The sequence below is a fragment of the Diorhabda carinulata genome, chromosome 1 (genome assembly GCF_026250575.1).
Source record: "Diorhabda carinulata isolate Delta chromosome 1, icDioCari1.1, whole genome shotgun sequence".
Lineage (NCBI taxonomy): Eukaryota > Metazoa > Arthropoda > Insecta > Coleoptera > Chrysomelidae > Diorhabda > Diorhabda carinulata.
Window position 1 is genome coordinate 35,855,455 of NC_079460.1, and position 23,190 is coordinate 35,878,644.

General features: G+C 30.7%; 1 protein-coding gene across 14 annotated transcripts in view; it reads left to right on the forward strand.

The window, feature by feature from the left end:
- LOC130901333 (calmodulin-binding transcription activator 2-like) overlaps positions 1–23,190 on the forward strand; it is a 488,194-nt gene that overhangs the window by 215,695 nt on the left and 249,309 nt on the right. For 2 of the 14 annotated variants that reach the window (XM_057812710.1, XM_057812741.1), the window contains exon 1: positions 18,315–18,464. The exons of 10 other annotated variants lie outside the window; for them this stretch is intronic. The gene's annotated coding sequence lies outside the window, so the exon portion shown is untranslated. Of the gene's footprint in view, positions 1–18,289; positions 18,465–23,190 lie in introns of those variants that run through there. 2 more of the 14 variants (XM_057812731.1, XM_057812720.1) reach the window with 2 other exon arrangements.

Here is a 23,190-nt window from a genome sequence, read left to right on the forward strand (position 1 = left end):
AAACAAGCTTCGTTCAGGGAGTGATTCTTCAATAATAAGCTGGAATTTAAATTACCCATATCTTATATCCAAATCCAGTTGCGTCACTTCCTTATTTTTATTTCATTTAACTGTGACTCCATTTATTTTCATTTTCGGTATTTCTTGGTGAAAAATAATCATGAGATAAACGAGCCACAAAAAAAAATAATATATGAAAAGCGAGCTGCTACAAAATAAGCTTTATTTCTTATAGTAAAGTGATTTTAGATACAAAAAATTATCGCTCACAGCTCATTTTTGGATTATTATTTATATTTTACTATATTTCAATTATATAACCAGTAGATTGTGGTATGTACTGTTTAGTATGTATTAATTATAATAGAATTAATATATGAAATGTGATAAGTATAGTATAGTATAAGCTGCATCACATCAAATTCAATACTTGAACTATAAACAGAAACTTTTAGTGAGAAAAGAAGCAATTAAAATGTTTATTTAATTTAGTTTACGATCTGAAGATAATTTAAACTAGAAAAACAATGTAGAGTGATTATATTACATGTTTTCGAACAAATGTGAAAAGGTGAAGTTTTTAAATATATACATTATTGGAGTTAGACTTATTCTCATGCATTCGTAGAATCCTCCATAATGGGAGGATTTATTTCAAATACTTAGAAACGTTATTGTTACTTCTATTTCTTGACATTCTTAGTAAGATTTATTCGTGATATTACTGACTTACAGAAAGCTGTATTGACATTTCCTTGAAATAATTTCGCCAAACTATTTCAGAGTATCTTATTGATTGTAGTTCTCACCCATTTTGCCATTTGATATATTTTAAAAGTGTTAAGGAACAGCAATATAGTCCAGAAGAACTGAGCCCGCTCTCAAATTCACTATGAATATCAATTAATTTCTTCAACTGATAATTCTCGAATAAAATGATTTGACTGTACTAAAATATCAAGTTGTGTTGAAACAAAGGCATGTAAATACCATTATTCAGATGCTTAGCACACAACTCCCTAACGATGACTGATGACTCTACATATTGAATAAGATAAAAATTTAAAATGCTTTTTCTTGGGCGACACTCAACATTTCATTCACGGGTCTTTTCCGTCCTAACATATCTTATTCAAATCTGGACTTTCATGTTTTCACAAGATAAATGAATCTTGTTGAAGATTTATTAAAGAAGTTTGAGTACCAAACTGCACAAGGCTGTCATAATAGTGAAGCTCAGATGACTACATTATGACACTTTGATGCCTCTTAATAACTTTTTTTTGAGTCTATAAAATGCAGCGATGTCTGATTAACAAGCTTGCTATGAGAAGTAATAACACACAGAGTACACGCACTCTGAATAACTGAAAACTCTGAAGAAAAGTAGTTGATTTCAATTGAACTGATATTCTTCAGATTTTTTTCATTATTAATTTATCATTGTACTAAAATACTCTTCTTTATACAAGAATGTTGTGAATCTTTCTACGCATTTGTAGAGTTCATTGGTAAAATTTTAATTGATCACTTGACAACTTTTCACCAAAAAACATTCGAATATCCGACAGACAAACTGAAACGTCTTCAAACTGATGAGATATAGTAGTTGAAATATATGCAGTGTATGTAATTCATTCTCCGAATTTTTCACCACACCTCGTATATTCAATAAGAATGAAAAAATAGCAACACGACAATTTTTTTTAAGCAGGATGAAATTTGATAATTTGCTAATATCAGTCACACTGACTGTGAATGTCGAATGGCACATTGATGAAAAGGCAAGCTTAATACGTGCTGTTACTTTGTTCAATTCGTTTTCCGAGCTTACCTTTTGAATATTCAAATAAAGGCTTTGTTGTGTCTACAAAATATCGAAGTATTGAAATGATCGAATTTGAATGAAAAAATACGATTTATTGCCAAGCGTAAATTTGAATTGCTTTGGACAAGCTATAATTTCCCCAATCACCTTATGTATATTTTATGATGTATTGAACACAATTGATCTATTAATACTCATTTACAGCCGGTAGAGAATATAAAATTCTATTATTACTGTGGTGAAATATTGCCGAGTGACTGGCAGCAGGTCGAAGAGTACTTTTTATGCCGAAAATACACGATCTAACAAAACATGATATGCAAATCAACTGCTTGCATTTATTTTTCAATAAGGTGGGTTTTATAATATTATTTTGCGGTAAACTGTTACTATAGTTTATTTCAGAAATGTATAGAGTAATAAAATCTTATTAGAAATGCAATAGGGCCACAGAGTGACCCAAGGAATATTTAAGCCACTTTCATAGTTTTGCATTGATTTCATTGTAAATTTTTTTTTATCAAGTGCAGATGGTACCACCCGGGTTGGGGTCAATATATGAGTTTAGCCTAATGTTATCCATTCACAAACACTGAAAATAATGTGCCAAAACCGTGCCGGTAGGATACATTATACAGAAATTAAATCATAAAAAATCATAATATACTGCGTCATCTGAGGAACTGTCATCTCCTCTTGACGTTATAATTGACGGGTCGACATCAAGTAGTCAAGATCCCACATTTTCTCCTCTTCTTTAATGACATGCTGGACTGCTTTTCACCAGTTCTCTGATGTCACCTCCTTAATGGATTGATCAAACAGTAGTTTAACGTCTTTCATTTTGAATGTCGTGTTCTGTCTTGCTACAAATCCTTTCACTTGCGCCCATATAAGTTCTATAGGATTTAGTTCGCAATAATATGGCGGTATGCGCAGCACAGTTACACTATGTTTTACTGCTATATCTTCCACGGCGTATTTCATAAAACGATGTTTGTGTAAATTTGCTATAGCTGATAGTTTTTTTTTATCAAATAATCTTCAAATTCTATATTTAACCATTCAATAATTTCTTGTTTTCTCCAAGATGAAGTTGGAGTCTTCTCTATGCGTCGATAATGATAACTTGCGTTATCCATAACTACTACTGAATCAGCCGGAAGATATTTTATCATTTCACCAAAATAGTCTTCAAAAACATCCAAATCCATGTCCTCGTGGTAATCTCCCGTATGGCACGACTGAAAGGTTAGCAAACATTCTTTTAAAAATCCCTCTTCGCTTCCAATATGGACGATTATTAGTCTTTTCCCTTTACCTGAAGCCACCTTAATATACCCGTTGACAGGCCTTCCATGAAAGCCTGGCGAGCACTGGTTATATTTTTATTTTGACACATTTTTGGTACTGTAAAACCTTCATTAATCCACGTCTCATCAAGCTAAAAGATTTTCTTCTGCTCTGATAGTGGAGAGTCTACTTCAGATTGTTGATTCTTCATTTTCAATTCTTTAAGAACTCTCAAAAGCCATGAGATGAGTCTCTAATGGTCTTTGTTCACCATAAATTGATAGTTACAAAAAGCAGAAACATTTAGGCTTCGTTTTTAATGTCGAGATCATTGGTAGCGGTTTTGAAGTTATATACAACACTAAAAAATTGTGCTAATACACTGCCTGGCAGTTTTCATCTCAAAGCTCAATGTCACCCTATTTTACGGTACATAAAATAAAACGATTTGTTGGGAGAATATAACTAAATTCCTAAATTAATTTGTGGAAACTATAAAAACAAAACGGAAGTTAATTTCACAGTTAGTGAATAATGTTAATAAATGTATCAATTATTCTAAATTGGTATTAACAAAAACAATTGGTTGGATAGTAGTGTGTAATGGAAATAATTTAGCACAAACTAATACCTGTTAGTTGAATTATTATAAATGCACAATATAATGCAATAGTCTTGCCAAAGATACACTATTTTTCTCTAGAATTAATTTCCTTTTTATTCAATACACACGATTTAATACATAAGTGTCACACATCTGACTATTTGTTAAGTATCCACTTGAATTCAATAATTTTTTCTGTTGCATATGTATGGTAAATTTATTTCAAACATAAAATGGAGGAGATTTAGACATAATCGTTTCCTTAGAAAATATTTGAGGAGTTTAAATATTGAATAGCTCTAAGGGTGGTATGAAGATCGACGGAATTGTTGGATATATTCTGTGAAACTATATTATATGAAAAATATCCCTACGTGGGTTGCTACTTAAGTTTTGAGATAAGGCAACACTGATGTGAATATATTACTGCCATAAGAAATTTCAACATTTTTTATGGTGAAAGTACTCAGAGGGCTATTGGAGTTGTTTACAGATACATGAAACATTCATCTTCGTCAAAAAATAAAATTAAATCGCAAACATTTTCGTGATTCGATGATTTTCTATGACTTCGACGTAGATTAAACGAACAGCCGTGTGTTGATTAACCCGCTTCGACTTTTGGTCATGAAGCATCATCTTGAGCCACTGGTTTTCCGAATTCAATCGTGGTCGCTACAGAATGAATTTCGTGAAGGTCGTCCAAAATTGGCCGTTGCAAGACCGTCATGAAATGACATACCGTGATATTGACGCATACATTCAATATTGTATGAACATTTGGCTATCAAAAAGATTTTGTTCGTGTTGGATACCGCATAAATTGATAATCAGTTAAAAAAAGCTGGTTTCAATAGTTCAAAGAAAATTCGAGTGACGAATCATGGATCGATGCATATGAACCCGAAACTAAACAATTGACTGTATGTGTCTTTCAAGACATGCCAAATTCAACTGTGGTTCTCAGATGAAGCACTTCGAGGCAAATGGTTGCCTGTTTTTTCCGAATAACTGGGCATCTCGCCACCGAACGTAGAACGGTCAGATCTAAATAATATACGAGCCAGAAGTATTTCAAAAAATCAGGGAAACCCATCGCAGAAGACGAATCATCGTCCACCACGACAAAGCGAGCTCTCACACATCAGTTCAAACTAACATATTAAAACATACTAAATTGCGAGGTCAACGTTTTTCTACACCTGAAGAAGCAGTTGATCCCTTCAAATCACTGGTTTTGGAGATCTATCACATCGTTACAAAAGCAAAAATTGACATTTCACCTTCATAATTTAGAAATCAACGGTATATTAATGAAAACATGCTCAGTGATTCATCTAGTGCTATCCTGATCTACATAGACAGTCTGGCCCTGATAATCGAAGCCGATTGTTATTGTGCTCTTTTGACAAGATTACGAGAAGCGCTTGGTCAGTTTTGATTGAAAATCCACAAAATATGTCTTTATTTAAGTTCTAACCTTTTTTTGATCCCCCCTCGTTTATGTTACGGCAATTAATTGAAAATTCAGTAAACACCTGTCATTATTAATAATTAACCAAATTGTATAAGTGAATAATTAATTACATTTACTGGTTATTATGAATAATTACATTGATGAATGTAACGCAATTTTAAAATATCATAGGCTAACAACAAAAAAAAGTGGAGTTTGACAAACTTGTACGTACTTAAAAGTCAATTACTCTATCAGGTAACTTTTTGGACGTCAACTTAATGCTACTTATGATATGTAAATTGTATTGTGATCCATAATGTACAAATCTAATGTATCCATAAATAGAAGTATAATTATTGTTATATAATGAGAAAAATTGCTTAACGAGATGTGCGTATGTATATTAGAAGAAACTGAACTCAATGAAGCAATTGAACTTGTGTTAGGTTAGGAACACAAATTTGAGTCGACTAGATTTGTTGCTTCTTAGTCCTACCATTCTATTCCCGTATAATCGCATTTGAAAATGAATGAATTGTGTTCTAGAAGAAACAGTCTTAAAATTATGTCTACGGAAAGTTATTATCACCAAATTTCGATTATTCTCATAACAATCCAATTATTTCCAGGTATTTGGTTTGCAAAAAGTGGTGAGAATTTTGTAAATTCGTTATTTTATGGTTGTATTTCCCCAAAATGTTTTGTTGACAAAACGTTGTTTTCATGATTTCATGCACGCAGAACCTGCTTCTAATGTCTCGAAATCCAAACAAGTATCGAGTTTCTTTTGTACAATGCCTCAATAATTTTCATACCTAGTACTTTTGTTGCAATATTGCGGCGTGAGTGTCAGATACCTTGACTACTTACTTGTAATTTTCTTTCGTTCTGTGAATGATTTTTCTTCCATTTTCGTCTGTCATTAACCTTTTTGTACAGTCACAGTGTTTTTTGAAAATTCATGCAATCTGTCTGAGAAATATTCACTCGACATAGAGTTAAAATACAATCACCGGTGAATCTTTCGCTTCGAGTAAATTGGATTTAGATCGTGCAAAAAAATCGTGACAAACTTTAATTGTATATAGAAGTTTAGATGAATGAACCGAAATTGGGCATAAGTTGAATTGGAGAAGAAAATACATTCGCCTCATCTGTCTATATTACCACCTTCGTTGATTTGGCAGTAAGTAAATTTGTTCTGCCATCGTGTATTTACATTTGAAACTTAATTAAATTTTCAGTTATAGCTAATTAAACATTGATTGAAATACACGAATTCAATTAATCAGAATATTGTACCTAGCATAGTTTGTATAACCACTCAAATTAAAAAAGCGTACATTTTTCTTGCCTCGATAAATCACTGACGGTTTATAAAAATTTCAAATAGAACATAAAAACATTTTCAAAGCCACATGTATTTTTACGGTATGAAAAATTCAGCGAATAACGAAATTATTGTTCTGGTATTAAAACAAATGGACGCTTTTTTCGAACGCCAACAATTATTCAACTTCATGTTAACCACTTATCAATATTTGACGTGGTTGTTAGGGGAAACCTATGCACAAATTAACAACATCAACTTGATGCAAAAACTGTTATTGTATTATGTTAAAATCTCCAGTGATTACAATTGGATTATAATGATGTTGAAATGCTTTTTACATATATTAGTTCCAAGCATTTCGAGAAGGAATTATTTGCTATTTTCTATAAGATATTACTCTTCATGAAATCCGCATCTGATGATTTTGAATACCTTCGATCGGAAAGAATCACAAAATAACTTAACGAGCTAGGGTTCCCGCTATAAGTTGACTCCCAATAATTTTGAAACAAATAAATGAAACTGCTTCATATTGAATTCAAAAGAATTTCAATTTTGAACCGCATTTATTTGAATGTCTGTCGCATATTTTGGAGAGCCTCCCATTTTTATGTCATAAACTATAATGTGGACTATATGAAGTAGGTCGTTTGTCTCTGCAAAAACTATTCTTCTAAATGCATCCAACAATCATACACTATTCATATTTTCTGTCCGTTCATATTTTAAATGCCCTGTAAAGCGGAAATTAGCACTCATTATTCTATATGGAGAATGTAGCTATTGAAAAATGGAGGAGAATCATTCAACAAATTATCAAATCATTGCTTCTTGGGATCCATAGTTAAAAGGAGTCTTTATACCTCAGGCGTTAATGTTTTTCTAGGTTTCGTTATGTTAAAGATAGTATTTTCGAAATTCGTCAGAATCTCTAGATATGCGATTTCGCCACATACTCAAAAGAATGTTGCACAAGCAATTTGTCACTAAATTTCGAATGCGCGTATATTTGTGGTAACTTCTGACAACATGTCTTTCTCAAAATTCCACTCAATATAACACTCTATATCATAAGATACAAGTCACGCAGAACCGATCACTATCAGATAAATGGCGATATCCTTCAACACGCTGAATCCTTTCGAAAACTGACGCATTTGCCCGAGCAATAGTGGTCAACATATGGCATGCTTAATTGTCGCAAGCTGCTTGTTGCTTTATGTCGAAAGACTGATTGTGGCATATGTAATTGTCGCAGACTACTTGTCGCCCCTGTGGAATTACGCCTTCAGATTCCAATAGAATAAAATATATATCCAAGATCTATTTTATTTAATAAATTTTTTTTCTAAAATCATTTCCACTGAATAAGTAGTTCCATCAATATCATTTTCCATGAGCTTGATATTATTTGTTTTGTTATAGTCAATCGTTTTCATTTTCCAGAGACAAGTCCCGATTGACTAAAGACTTATTTCTAATTATATTTTTTATGTGAATCCCCCAATTCAAAAACTAATATTTGTAACAAAAACTGCCATGGAAAAGCAAAGTTGTATCCATAACAACTCTATTTAAGAAGATATTCAATATTAGAGAGAAAAGCTTAGGTAATTCAGTGTTATGGAACCGGCGAAAGATCGATGGATATAGTTATTGCTTAGTTCAATCCAAATACTGCAATGAACAAAAGTTATGATGGCATTTGATCAAGAGATTTTTTACAACAGGAAACATTCATCGGAAGAAGAAAGATACTAATGCTTACGATGGACCTGATGCAGGAAGTTGAGTTGCTTTGAATTCAACAAATGCGGAAGTGGGATTATAAACTAAAGTAAAACACATTTTTCACACTTTGGAAGAAGATGAAGAAGCAAGGCGATTACAGTTGTGTTTGTTTATAAGCGAGATAATTTTAAAAAACAGAAATTTTCATAAATTAATTTTTTTTTTATGACGAAAAAGATGTTTTGTCTCCCCAAAACTATCAAAATTAGAGGTAAAACAAGTATTTTAAAAAAATGTTTGGTGTGCCGTGTCACATGAGCTAGGAATAATAAGACTCTCCTTTATTGAAAGAAAGTTAAATCAGGTCACTTACAAATTCTGCAAAGATTTATTGACGAATTTTCTTCAAATATTTGACATACTTTCTTTCATTAGATATAACGACTGCTCTGCTCCTCCTATAAAAAAAATTACTGCTAAAAAATCAGTTTGGTAAAAACTGTTTGGAGGGAATGAGTGAGATATGCTGGCCATCTATATCTCCAGGCTTTATAATAATGGATTTTTTTGTATGTGGAAAGGTTAAACAAATAGTTTATCAAAAACAGAGGAAGCTTTACAATTTCATGGACAACGCGATACAATTTTATATTAGATAATATAAAATAACAATTTGGCTTAATAATAATTATAATACAATATTAATATCTTAGTTCAGACTAAATTGAATTATTTTGTATCTATGGTAGATTGTAGAATTCTGCCATAGAATAATAAGGTCTTTCAAGCAGAAATGCCTTTGTCAATCTCCGGAACTTATTAAATGTATTTGCCCCTTTTAATTCTGAAGGTAGCTGATTAAATAATTTCTTGGCATTGAAGATAATAGAATTTTTTACCAAATCGGAGGTGGATATTGTTCAGTAAATATCCAAATTTGTTCTTCTAGTAGGGTCTCTCAGTTTTCGAACCAAACAAACGGATTCTAAAATGGAAAAAGCGGGGAGAGTTAAAAATTTGTATTCTTTAAAATGGAATTCGCAATGCGTTCTACTACTTAAACCATAAATGTAGCTAGCAAATAGCTCTTTCTTGTTATTTGAACGTGGATTCGAAGAGGTGCAAACTACAAGACCCTCAGAAAAGCAAACTATAGCGAAAATGCGATTCGAACGAGTAGTAATTTGTTAAAGCAGTACTAGAGTCTAGCTGTTTAGATACAGGATAGGAAAGGACCATTGAAGGGCACCGTCAATATGTAGACCAAGAAACTTGATCGAATTTGAATATCGTATTAAGTCATGTATATTTTTCTTTACTCGAATTTATTTGTGTAATTGGATTTATATTGTTCTTATTGTGTAATTTGTTAATCCTATAACGACGCTGTTTTTTTGTGATTTGGGATGGCATGAGTTATAATTAAGATATTTTCCAGACCATGTTTCTTTTGTATAATATTTAGTTTTTATTTTATTATTGATTTTAATAAGTGTCATGTATAATAAATTAATTTTGTTGTTGTTTTCAATTTCTAAAGTTAATTGGATATTTGAGTTGAATTTAATAATTAATAAACTTATTAAATTTAATAAATTTATCTATCAGGGGATATATTGCATAAGACTTCGAATAATTACACGTTAAAACTTTGCATATTTCTTATATTTACTTATTCAATACAGAATATTAGCACTCGAATTGTACGTGCTCATTCCTCCCTTAACCAAATTTTAGATATTGTCTATAATTCAATTATTAAATGTACCATCCTTCACTTCCCTAATACTACAGTTTGCATCCCAATTATTTTCTGTTAAGAGCAGTTTTGCCAGACTTGTTAAATTGTAATTTATTTATTAAAAACGTTGCAGTGTCGGTGGTACCAGCAATTCAAAAAAGCCACATTTTAATTTGTATTTTGTGTGGTCTCATGTTTAATAGACCATTAATTTTTAAATTAATGCAGCATTTCGACCCTAAATTGCATCTCGTTAAATATAGTTTAGAACAAATGACCATTTTCACGTACAGTAAGTCGCTAATAAATATGAATAATTCCCACATAAAAATTAACTATTCATGGACAACGTCTTCAAGTGTTTTAATCTTTTAATCTTTCCGCGGAATAGCTACAGTTTTATTAAAACTCTAATTTTGTTTTATCTCATAATGATGCAATGTCTCACAGAAACAGTGAAATAATATTTCTGAGGTACAACACAAATTAAGATTTTCGGCAAATAAAGCAAATTTACGGTTTTACTTTTATCTTGAAGCCAGAGTATCTAAAAATGTCTCTTATATTTATAGTAGACTAATAAATACTTTTTTCCATTCTGCTTATATAAGTTATCGCGACTAGTGATGAACAATTGGACGCTCGAAAGAATTGTATTCACATACATTTTTAAGTACCTATATCACGATTCAACATAGTGGTAACATAGACTATTTCGCTTCATTTTTTCTCAAGCACTTGCATAGATACTGCTCACATAAGAAAGTTATTCTTTCCGCTTCCTTATACTTTCCATGGGTTACCTAGGGCTCCAATTCAATAATTGATATATTCATTCCGATAGCGTATATATTTGTCATCGTCGTCATGTCACATACCGATACTGGAAAGTCACAGGTCTCATATGTTATGGGAATTTTTATTTTTGAAGATGAATCTACATTTAGTTATGCGGTGTCATTTTCATTTTGAATTCCATAGTATGGCTTGTATAAGCCCACTACTATGGATTCCGAAAGGTGATTAGTTAAGCTCACACCGTTCTACACTACAATCAGTTATTCAAACGAGTGAGCACGTTCACTGTAGTCTTGAATTATAAGAAACAAGTCGTCTCAATTCAGCTTCATATTTAAATACTACCACCCTCGGACATTGGACGTGTAGAGTGGCTTTCTCTTAGATATTATTATTGGTCCTTGCTTCGTTCATTGCTGCGAATACTGCGCCCATTACAATTGGATCGAAGGCCTTCTGGAACACGAATGCAAGCACAGAGAGAAGATATATTTTGATCTGTTTTAGATAAGGCTTGCTTTCCAATTTTTTCGCAATGATTTTATATAAGCAATTAATACAAGACATAGAGGTAGATAGTTTCTTCTTCAAGACATTTTGGAAGAAGACGCTCGCCTCCAACCTCAAGTAGTATATAGATATACTCCTACGAGCTTCATTTTGAAATGGAGACATTCTTCTTGTTCGGCTATTTTATAGTTCAGGTATTTCGTGTTGGTATGGATTTTCATAGAATCATTTTCTCTTTTCCATGTTGTAGGTTTATTTTTCATTTTTCATAGAAAGGATTATTCTCTCATAAGGTGCTTTGGATATTTTGAAATTAGGCCTAATTTCAGTATTTTTGTCACGTTTCGAAACACTTGATGAAAAACGATAAAAGTGATGAAACAAAATTTGTGATTCAATAAGAATTTCTTCGTTCAATTCACGAAATATTTGAGTTTTATAAACCAAAATTTCATCATACTAATCATGATATTTTGTTACAGGTCAGTTCAACATCTGGTACAATAAAGGTAGAGTATTCATTATTTTTTTGTGGACGAAACTCTGTTTTTTCGTTAATTTTTATCAACCTCGAATGAGTAAAAACATTAATATTCTGGAAAGCGTATAAACGATTTATATAGTTTAATGAAATATGACAAGAAGGTGATATCATGTTCAGAATTGAAAATGTGAACCATTTTGATAATTCAATTGAATGGAAGTTAATTTTAACTTTCCAAGATTCATTTATTTCACAATGTTCGATTATAGAAAATGACGATAACAGACAAATGAAATAAATAAGATAAAATCCCTTTTAAATAATAAATACTTAAGTAGTATTGGCTGACATCCACATTCCACCATACTTTTGATAATATGTTCATTGAATTCAACCCTGACGACACAATTGTTATATATTTATATAAACAATGATAATGTTGATAGAATTATTAAAAATTGTGTTGTTAATGATACAAACCATTTTCCCGTTACCATTCGTCATCTGTTATTTTTTTGAAGAACTGAATTCACCACAAAATTATACTTATATGTCAATTTTATAGTGATATCTTCTTCTTCTGCTTGTGTCGTATCCGTAATTGGACGTAAGCGAATTCGCTCTTTTACCTATAATACGTATTAAGGCTCAAATGTAAAAGGCTCGAGCTTCAAAAGTATATATTTGTTAGTAGTAGTCATTTTCACATGGAGTTTATAGAGCATTTCGAATGCTGTTTACAGTACAAATGTAAATATAGAAGATCGTCGCCGATCATTTGCTACTAAATGATTTGATTAATGTTGATGATTCTACTTCAGTCACAGTACATAATTTGGCGTTGATATAGAATATATAGATAATTTATTGTAATGATAAACTCAGTGCACCACTAAATCATAATTACTGTCGTATTATGCATGTAATAATTTGCAGTTTAATCGTTCCTAAGAAGATTTTTTGGAGATTTCCCTTTATCCCTCTTAGATCAGAACGGAAGATTTATAAATTACTGTTAAAAACAATTCTGAATTATACCCAAACGAGTATAAGTTATTATTATGATATGGGATGAAGTGAATATATGGATAAAAGTGGAAAATTCTGTATTAATTTTTGGACAATCAATCAAGCATTTCATACACCTCATTTCATAACTAAAGAAATCCAAATGCTTCGATGTTCTTAACAAGTATCCGTTCCAATACGTAGGTGTCGTATATACAGGACCTTTCACTAACAGAAAGGTGCTATATTGATGTAGACAAATACTCAAGATATTCATTCATAAAAGTGGTTAGTTTAAAATTATTTGCATCTCCAATCACTACCCCTTTAACAGCAAAGAAACAGCAGAAAAATATCAAATTTTATCAGCAAATGTGGTATACAGCATGCGAAGATCACATTTCACTGGATAGAAGTCACGAAAGATCTGATATGTTGATGATGAATGAAACAATTTATAATATACAAGCAAGTAATCCGTTATCAATCAATAAAGTACACTCAACCACTCAAAATTGATTAAACAATTATACTGATTTTAAGAGATATACCAAGAAACACAACATCGAAGAATAAAGTATGAATAAACAAGAGACAAGCCCAAATATTATACAAGGCTATGAAATGGAGGAATTCTGTTCAAAATAATTGGTGACCCATTTCCAACAAATCCTAGTTGGAATGACTCCAGAAATCATATTAAATCTTCCCGATCCCTTCCAAGAAGAAGGGGCTGTTAATTATTATATAGTAACTTCATTTGAAACCTCAATAAACTCAACAAAAATTCAGAAGAGAGTGAAGTAAGTTTGTCTAGAAACTCATCTGAGTTTTAGATTCCGTACAGAGACTCTACAAAATTCTGTATCAAGATATTTTTTAAATGTATAATTCCCATAGCAAACTGATAAATATATTTATTTTCTGGACTATACTGAATATTTGAAAGTTGTCCTTATTTTCTTCACTTCATCGCATTGTTCCTCAAAAATAATTTGATTGTTCTTGAAAATTGTTCGTCGTTTTCAATAAATTCTTTTTTCATAATAATACCATAGATACTTTTTAAACCATCCATTATCCGCTTCAAAAAGTTTGAAGGTTTCGAATAATAAAAACAAACGTTATCAAAATCTAACGTGTTTCTATGGATTTTTTGGGATTGATTGTTTTATGCGACTATGTTATAAACGAAACGATTCAAATAAATCAGATTATGAAGCTGTTTGAATCCAAATATGGTATTCTATTCAATATTGGTAATCTAAGAATAAGGATGATATAATGAAGATCGCACGATTTGCTGAAGCTGTAATTAAATCTAGCTTCTTCCTACGGCTTTCACATCAAATCTACATTTTTTATTAAATGATAAATGATAAACACAAAGCGTAGTATTGGAACCACAACTCGATTCCCAGGCACTAGTCAACTGCTCTGACTTGTTTGACCAGTCCAATTGTTTCACGTAAAATTGGTGACAATGCAAATTTATGAAAAATTCCACTTTCCACATTCAGTCAATTGTGAAAAATACTATTAAATAACCAGAAACTGAAATTAGGAATGAATTTAGAAAACGAGTATGCCTTAATTCTTTTAATAGATCAATATTTTCCATTTTCTTGACTGTATTTCGCCTTTGTTATTACCTAGTTACAATTTTCATATCGTATTACTCAATCTCATCATACGGTTTCTACTTTTCTACAAGTAGTAGAAAAATGCAAATTAAAACGGTTGAAATTGAAATAAAAAATATCGTGTGGACCATTTTCTATTTGTACTTTTTAATTTTAATTTCGAATATTAATGAGAAATACTAAAGATATTCGAAGGTTCATGTACACGAAATATGATAAGAAAGCTGAATTTTTAATTAATTATTTTACTGTGATATATCACACTTTTCTATTCAGAGGCAAAAAACAAAGAACACTAGCGTGACTGACCGTACATTACCTTTACATCAATGTTTAGTTTGGGTCATAGTATAAGTCCATCGTGATATTCATAATGGATATAAACGATATCGATGATTAACTTCTCCATATGAGCAGCGTTACATGAATAATTTCCAACATATAATTATAATATTTTATGGATAAATAATAAAATGACAGATTACTTACAATCATTAATTTAATGGTACTGTGGGGAAATTTATATGCCACAAAAGAGACATAAATTTTGTATTGGTGAGTCCATGGATAGCAATGGAGTTTGTTGCAATTGTGTAATGATTATAGGTAAATAGGAAGAGATTAACATCATAGACAAACTCTCAAAACTCGCTCATGAAAATATCAAATGTATTAACCAATCAATAATGATATATAATGAGGAAAATACTGCAATATTTTGAAATGGATATGAGTACAACACAAAACAATAACGCGCATTTAACATTTTTTAAAGATTGCGCTAAATACAATTTCGGTAATCAAAGATGTTTCTAATGTGGTAACTTTCGCAATAAACTTTCACATCTCCTGAAATTGAGCAAAACTCTTTATTTATTGTTTAAGAAGCGAGCACACGAGGAACACTTTTTTTAGGTACAATTAGGAGCCTCAGTTCATTCTGACCTCAATATAACACAGCGATTAATAATTGTTCTCGTAAACAAAAAGTGTTTTTGTCCAATTTTCTACCAAGATCTTGGTGCAATTAACGCTTCTCTCACTTTTCTAAGCCATTTTTGTGGAATGAACTGGAATAAATAATTTGCTCGCTTCGAATTCAGGAGATGATTGCTCGAATGAAATGAAAGATGGGTCATTCCTAGAACAATATTTTCTCAGCCCACCTCTTTCCGAGATGTCACTCCCAAAAAAGTAGTGACTATTTTGTTTTTCTAAAATTTTATTATGCTAGAAACTTGAAATTTTGTAATTTTCATGCACTCGCAAAGGACTTACCACAGGTATTCTTTAATATTCCTCTTTCATTTTCAGTATTTATTATGAATCGTATTACATTGTACGACTGTTTTCTACTCAATTTATTAAAAAAATATAAATTATGATGTTTTTTTGCAGCTATTGGTTTTGGGAAAAAATATTTTTAACTTAAACAAGAATTTCAAGTTATTATTTTATTACATAAAATAGAAAAAAAGTTTTGATATGAAAAAGAGTAAGGGTTGAAATTTCACCCACATATAATGTAACATGAATATTGAGAAAATATCCGTGGTTTGTCCTTTGCGAGTCCACGAAAATTACAGAATTAAAAATTTCTAGGTTTCTGAAATTTTAGAGAAAAAATGAAAACTCAATTGTATTTACCATCTTTTAAGAGTGATATCTCGAAAACTGGTGGGCCGAAGAAATTTTGTTATAGGTAAAACCCATCTCAATTTCACACGAGCAATCAACTTCTGAATTTTGTCGCATGAATTAAGAAACACCATGTATACAAACTGTGATATATCCAGTATCTTTAATGATTGTATATAGATAGATGTAGAATAGATATCTCACTATCAAGAAAATAGATTAAGGCCATCAATACAATGAAAAAAATGAAACAGCATTAACAAAAAACGGAATATCAAAAAAACATGTATCCAATTATAACAATTCTTGAAACGGAATCAAATACAAGGAAAGAAAATATTTAGAAATGGTCACATACATAAAAAAGAAAGCTATCAATGATCGGAAAAGATATAAACAATTTGAGTAGAATTTATAGTTAGTTCTATTTCATAAATGTTAATGTAATTGTATGAAGAGTACAATTACTTGTTATTGAGGTTACAAGGGAAGCAGTAGAAAACGAACCTTGTACCAGGACTGGTCGATTATCGGACGTTCTTAGACCTTTATAAGATATCGTACATAGCCACTTATAATAATTAGGCAAGATCTATAAAAGTTGTCGGAAAATGCCACACGAATCAATCGAGATTCAAGTGAAACGTCGAGTAGAGGTGTGGTGTTGCCTTGTCGAAAGATAATACTTTTCTTAGACGCATTATCACTTGAGATGAAAAATGGATTTATGTAAACAACCCGAACATGGTAAATCAGTGGTCAAACAAAGGGCAGTTACCAGAATCCGTTGCAAAGAGAGATTGACTCGAACAGAAAGTCTTGTTGTGTGCCTGGTGGAATTATGGAAGTTTAGTGTACTTCGAAATCATTTCAGATGGTCGAATTATCAATGCCGAGGTATAAAGTGGACAACAAAACAATCTTAACCACTTACTGCGAATGTTACGTGGAATAAGATCCAAGAACTTGGAGGTATTCAACTCCTACCACTCTAATCAAATGCGAAGCGAAAATGCAATGCGACAATTTTTTGCATTTAATCCCAAATATTAATTTTACCAAAATTTCAGAGAACTTGCTCAGCGTTGGGTTAAAATCATAGAATTCGATGTGCTGCACTTCAAATATTAAGGTTTCCTTTTTGTAGATTATTTAATAAACAAGTGAACTTTGGAAATTATTTTTTGAAGTTAAAACATATAAATTTCTTATTTCTTAGACCTACATATATTCATGTTTCTAAATCGTCATGATTTTAGATCTCTTTTATTAGTTTAAGCAAGAAAAAATAATTTCTCCTTAGTTTTTACATCTCAAAAATATGTAGGAGCCATCAATCAAAATCAAATAGAGCTATAAATTTTACTCAAGTTATTTAGGTCTTTTTAATCATTTACAGCTTTTGCGTTCTTATGAATGTGAAGCATTTCTAAAAATTCTCTTTTTCGAGTATTAGATTCCGTTTCAAGAATTTTTAAATGTTAATAACTGAATTTATGTTCTTTTGATATTTCGTGGTGCGTTATTGCAGTTTTATTTTTTTATCGTATTGATAATAATAATATTACATTATCCAAATATTTCACTAAACTAAAATCCAAAACACTAAAAAATAAAAGAAGTAATATTATATATCAAATACCTTGTACAGATCATTAATACGATAAAAGAAATGAAACTGTTTTTTATTTATTTATTTATTTATTATTATTATATTTATATTTATTATTTTTATTTTTTATTTTGATTTTCATGATGTAGGTGATCTATTCATTAACATAATCAGCAAATTGTCAGAATAGACCTAAAATCAAGACGATATAGAAACATAAACAAAAGGTCTAAGAAATTGAATATATATATATATATATATATATATATATATATATATAATGTAAAAGAGAATTTTACCAAAGTAATTAATGGAAATGTAGCTCACCCAACAACAAAACTTATGAATTTTTGTCAATCATCTTCGGCGCTCTTTAATGAAGTTTTCTGCTCCCGAAACAAGATATGATTTATTATCACGAAAAAAAAGCTCTAAAAGTATGTCACCGATTCTCGAGCACAAAGTCGGTGGGAAAGCCTCCGATTCATCCCGTTGGGATGACAATATTTCGGGAATATTTAGACGGAAGTATTTGTTTGCGCGCGCAGAAGCCTCTCCAGAGGCACGCGTCGCGACGATTCCTAGTCCATACCGACGCCAGTCGTCATTCAATTGTCGTCGACGTCGGTTGGGCACTGTCCTTAACTTGGCATCCGACACGTGATATACGAACACGCGCCAATAATACACAAGTCTCGTGGCAAGATTTTGTTTTGAATATTATTAAAACGTTGCTCTTTTCAAACTTTTGTTGGATAGGGAGTGTTTGGTGTCTAGTGCTGGTAATTTTATATATATTTTCTCTTTGAGGCGAGCAGCCATAATCTTAAAAATTCATTTGTTGATTTTTTTGCTCCATTCAAAATTTTTATATGAATTATTCATACTTATTTAACTTAAACTTAAAAATTCACCTATTTGATCAGAGAATATACACTGTTCATTTTAGAACATACACTTTTTTCACTAGAAATGGTTAAGTGCAATATATAATGTTATCAATTAATATATAATTTCAAAGGTTATTAAATTTCTATCCTTTCCCTATCGTGATCTTACTTTTACTTATGAATTCATAAGTTAAGACATGAGAAAATAAATGAAGTAAATCTATTTTAAAATATCGAAACCATTTTGATCAACTACATAAATCAGTCAATTCCAGTCTTTTCAACGTCTATTAAACATATTCATATTTTTCGCCCTTTGATTTACTGAAAAGAGTCACTGTTTTTGTAAGTTGCTCAGTATCTGTCATATTTTTTTTTTGTACAAGTTAATATATTTATTTTATGCAATAACTAAATGTATTCGGTAGTTTGTTAACAAAAATAATAATCAACTTATATAATGGAAAAATCATCTACAACATCTCATTTTGTGTATTTCAAAAGTAATTTTTATATAAAAAAGTTAATGATTCAATTGCGGTACAAATTTTTTTGATCATTCATAACATTTCTGTTTTAGATGTCGTTTATATTCCGTAATAACATTTGCATATTTAGTTATATAGTTCGTAAATAAGTTTTTTATATATAATAAAACTAGCCTATGAATCATCTAATAGAAAGTTTCATTTTGAAATATGTAGTTATTAATAATAGAGTTTTTCTTCACCTGGTGATTAAATATTTTATGCAATCAGTATCGATTTGTAATCATTATTGTTATCTGTGAAAATATTTTATTTATAACCCCATTGATAATATTATTGTTCCTTTCCACGATATGTATTTGTTAAATGCATAATGAATAATTTATTAATGACAATTTGTTGCATAATAAAATTATATTGGGAGTGTGCTCTCAATGTATTTCCCAGGGCTACAATTTCGTATTTTACACAATTAATTACACCCAGCGAAATATGTCCAGGAAGCTCAGATGAGAAGAGGCCACCAATATTTGTCTCCATATTTTTTCTATTGATTCAGTTTACGAAAATTTCCAAGTTCCTAATTTTTATGTTTGTTAGACATATAGTCATTTATCGGGATGTGGTCGATACAAAAAGTTGGAAACGCTGTTCTCGATACTTTTTCATATCTCAAATATATTTTTACAAGCTAAATATATCGAACTAGAAATATATATTAGATTTTGAACTAGTAATACAATTAAAATTTATTATAGTTTCAAAAACACTGGATATGTAAAAATCAACAAACCTAAGCTTATCGCTTTATTACGAAAGTATCCTCTCTAACAACAATTTCCAATTGATACTAAAGGGAATCGATACGTTTAAAAATAATTGAATTACTGGGTTATTCATTGTCTAAACAATAAATTTAATACATATTATAATCTAATACTTAATTATCGCTATGACCAGTTCAGTGTTTCTGTAATATCTATCTTTAATTTCGTTTTACACACTCCTCCCTTGCAGATATTACCACTTCTTTCAGTAACTAACAACAAATTTATTTACAAAGCATATAGTTTTTCCATTAAGATTAGGTTTATTTGTATGTAATAATTGAAAACAGTCTAAAACATTTTGAAAAATAAGTTAGATCCAAGAAAACAAATAAAATATAAATAAATAAATTGTATAATTTGTAGAAAAACAATCTGTCAATAATGTGTCTCGTCAGTAGACTTAGAACATTCTCAAGTTGCCCAAATTAATTTTGTTACTCTAAATATTTATGCTATATATTACAGTTCTCTTTTACGACAGATTTTTTGTGAACTGCTACCTACATTTTGACAATACTAGTGTTTCATAACGTAATTATTAGTTTTTGTATTAATTGTAGGAAATTTAACTGTCAATAAAATCTCATTTTTTTTCTCTTTGTTATAAGACGTATTTTGAAAAAATGTAATATGTCATCGTAAAACCTCCTGAATTATTTTACTCCAAAGGTTCACTTAAAAATATCTAAACGATGCCACGTAGAAAACCTCAAAAATAATTGTTTACCAGCTGCTAGTTATTTTAAGTTATTTCGTTTCTTTCCCATTTAAATTAGTAGCTTTTGCTATTAAATTGAATTATTGTAGAAAATATTCAACTAACAAAATAAAGCAACTACTATAGTTTAAAATAGAACAAAACTTGAAACACATTATTAAAACTGTTTTTATTATGTTTGACTAAAAGCGTTGAAAATTATTATAACAATTTGTAAAACAAAACAGCACATGTGTGTTTCAAATTTTGTTAATATGTAATAAATATCATGTTTTCAATATGCCATGAATGATTCTATTAGTAATATATCAAAATGTCTCTATTATTAGGAGAGATAACTGATTTTTCGAAATTTCCTACCAATTTATTTCATTTTTGTATTTTCTTATATGCCCCATTTGAATCATAATTTGCGTATTAATTTTGTCGGCCAGCTAAAAAGCAAGCATATGAGCCAAATATTTGATTCTGAATAACAATATTATTCATGGTTCCCATAAAATGAATTTTCTGAATATACAAATTTATGACAATTCAAAACTTTCATCTTCAGTAAAATTCGTAAACAAACTGCAGACGATCTGTCAAATTGGATAATTTAATAATTTAAATGACAGACGACGCTCAACTCTGCGCGAGTAAAGAGTAGAGTTGTACTACAAAACAATTTTATCAGTCGTATGAAATCATCCAATCTTGGCAAGCTGGAAAATTGGGCCTATTTAATTTACTAACAATAAAGGTACCATGGTATTATGGGCAACAAACCAAACGAAAAATGCTAGTTCGATATATTTTGCTCAATCCTTCCCATTCTTGTCGAGTGTGTACTTATAAAAGTTCTTCGGATGACAACTTGAATACATATTTCCGTATTATCAAATATTCGGCCGAAAGTTATTTGACGGATCTTTCCGTCTTTCCGTCGAACGTCGGAAATTTGATGGTCGAGGAACTAGTAATGTTTTACATTATTACTTTTTCACTTTCTTCCACATTCTTCATTATCCTTTGCCTCTTTTTCGTTTCTATAATCTTAGTTTTCCTCTCAATTGAAGTAATTAGCCTGGATTTTATTTTCTTATTGTCAATACAAATGTATCTTAGAATTTCTGAAACTGTTGGTGATATTCAAACTGAACTCGATAAAATTCGGTCTTTCAAGACGATAACTTGGTTATCGAAACGCGCGTCAGATAGGAATTGTGAGTGTTGGTGTGTTAGTAGAATAAAACTGTATCTTTTAGGACATTTATTATTGGATGAAATATCTCTAATCTGGTCAATACTACGGATAAGGTAATAAAACATGATGTAGTTCGCCTCATGTTTTCGCCAGAATAATGAACAAGTGGGTAGGCTCATTGCTTAACAAAACCCTTCTCTTCCATAAAAACCTGTACGAAAATTAGCAAAATATTCGTGAGTTTTAAGAATTAACAATACACCTATGGAATCCCAAAGCACCGTAACTTTATTAGCCAAAAAATGGCTTCCACTTTCTTGGGAGCACCATCCACGGATAAAGTCCATTATTACGACTGTATTTTTGGGGCTGGAGTATAATTGTAAACCCAGTTTCATTTACTCTAACATATCGGCGGAAAAAATTCAATTGAATTATGTTTGGAGTTATCCAAATTGTCGTTTTAATTTGGAATGCCAGCGAGCCGTTGTTCAGCATTGGCAATCAGCGGTATCCTCTTTACAAATAGCTCTTTCACATATAATTTAATGCCAAATATTAGCTGAAATATTCACTACACTCACCTACTTTTAGTTACAGTAAATAGTGATTCCGGACATTCAGCATAATCCGTGATCGTATGGCCACTTCACAAGGTAGAGAACCAATTAAAAATCATTACATGGGACGAAGCACTTTCAGGATAATATGTACATAACTTCTACTCTGTTACTGTAATTGTTTTTTCCCCGTAAAAATGTTTAATTCATCCTCGAAATTCTTTTTTCTTAATATCTACCCTACAGCTAGAACAGTTTTGTTAGTATTAAAACCAATCAATTTGTCAGATTTATGTAAAATATTGATCAATGTCATCAGTATTGTCAAATTCTGCAAAAACTGCTCTTCCGTGAAACCGCCCTGGTATGTATTTTATTTATAAAAAAAACATTTTACTTATCACAATTTCTATCGGAATGAAGAGCTATAATATTATGATTCGAAAACGATTAGTATTGTCCTGAAAATACTACAAATTCTGCTGCTTTTTTCGAAAATAAGGGAAGCATATGTAGGCACTTGGTACTTCACCTTAATTAAAATAGGAGATTAATTTTTCGTATGTATCAATAATAAAAATCGTGTTTGTAAAACGAAATGTATTAAAATTTTACTGAAAAAACGGATATTTTCCTGTATGTTTAGTTAAACAGAACCATTTATTTAAATTCGATAATGTTTACTCCATCACATCTCATCACTTTCTCGTTTATATATTATTCCGGACAAAATGTACTTTTAAAAGAAAAAGGGTAAGTAAAAAGTCTGCTCTCTTAGTGTCTGAGTGCTTGAAGAGATTTCCCACGGGGAAATACCCGTTTTGAACATATATAGT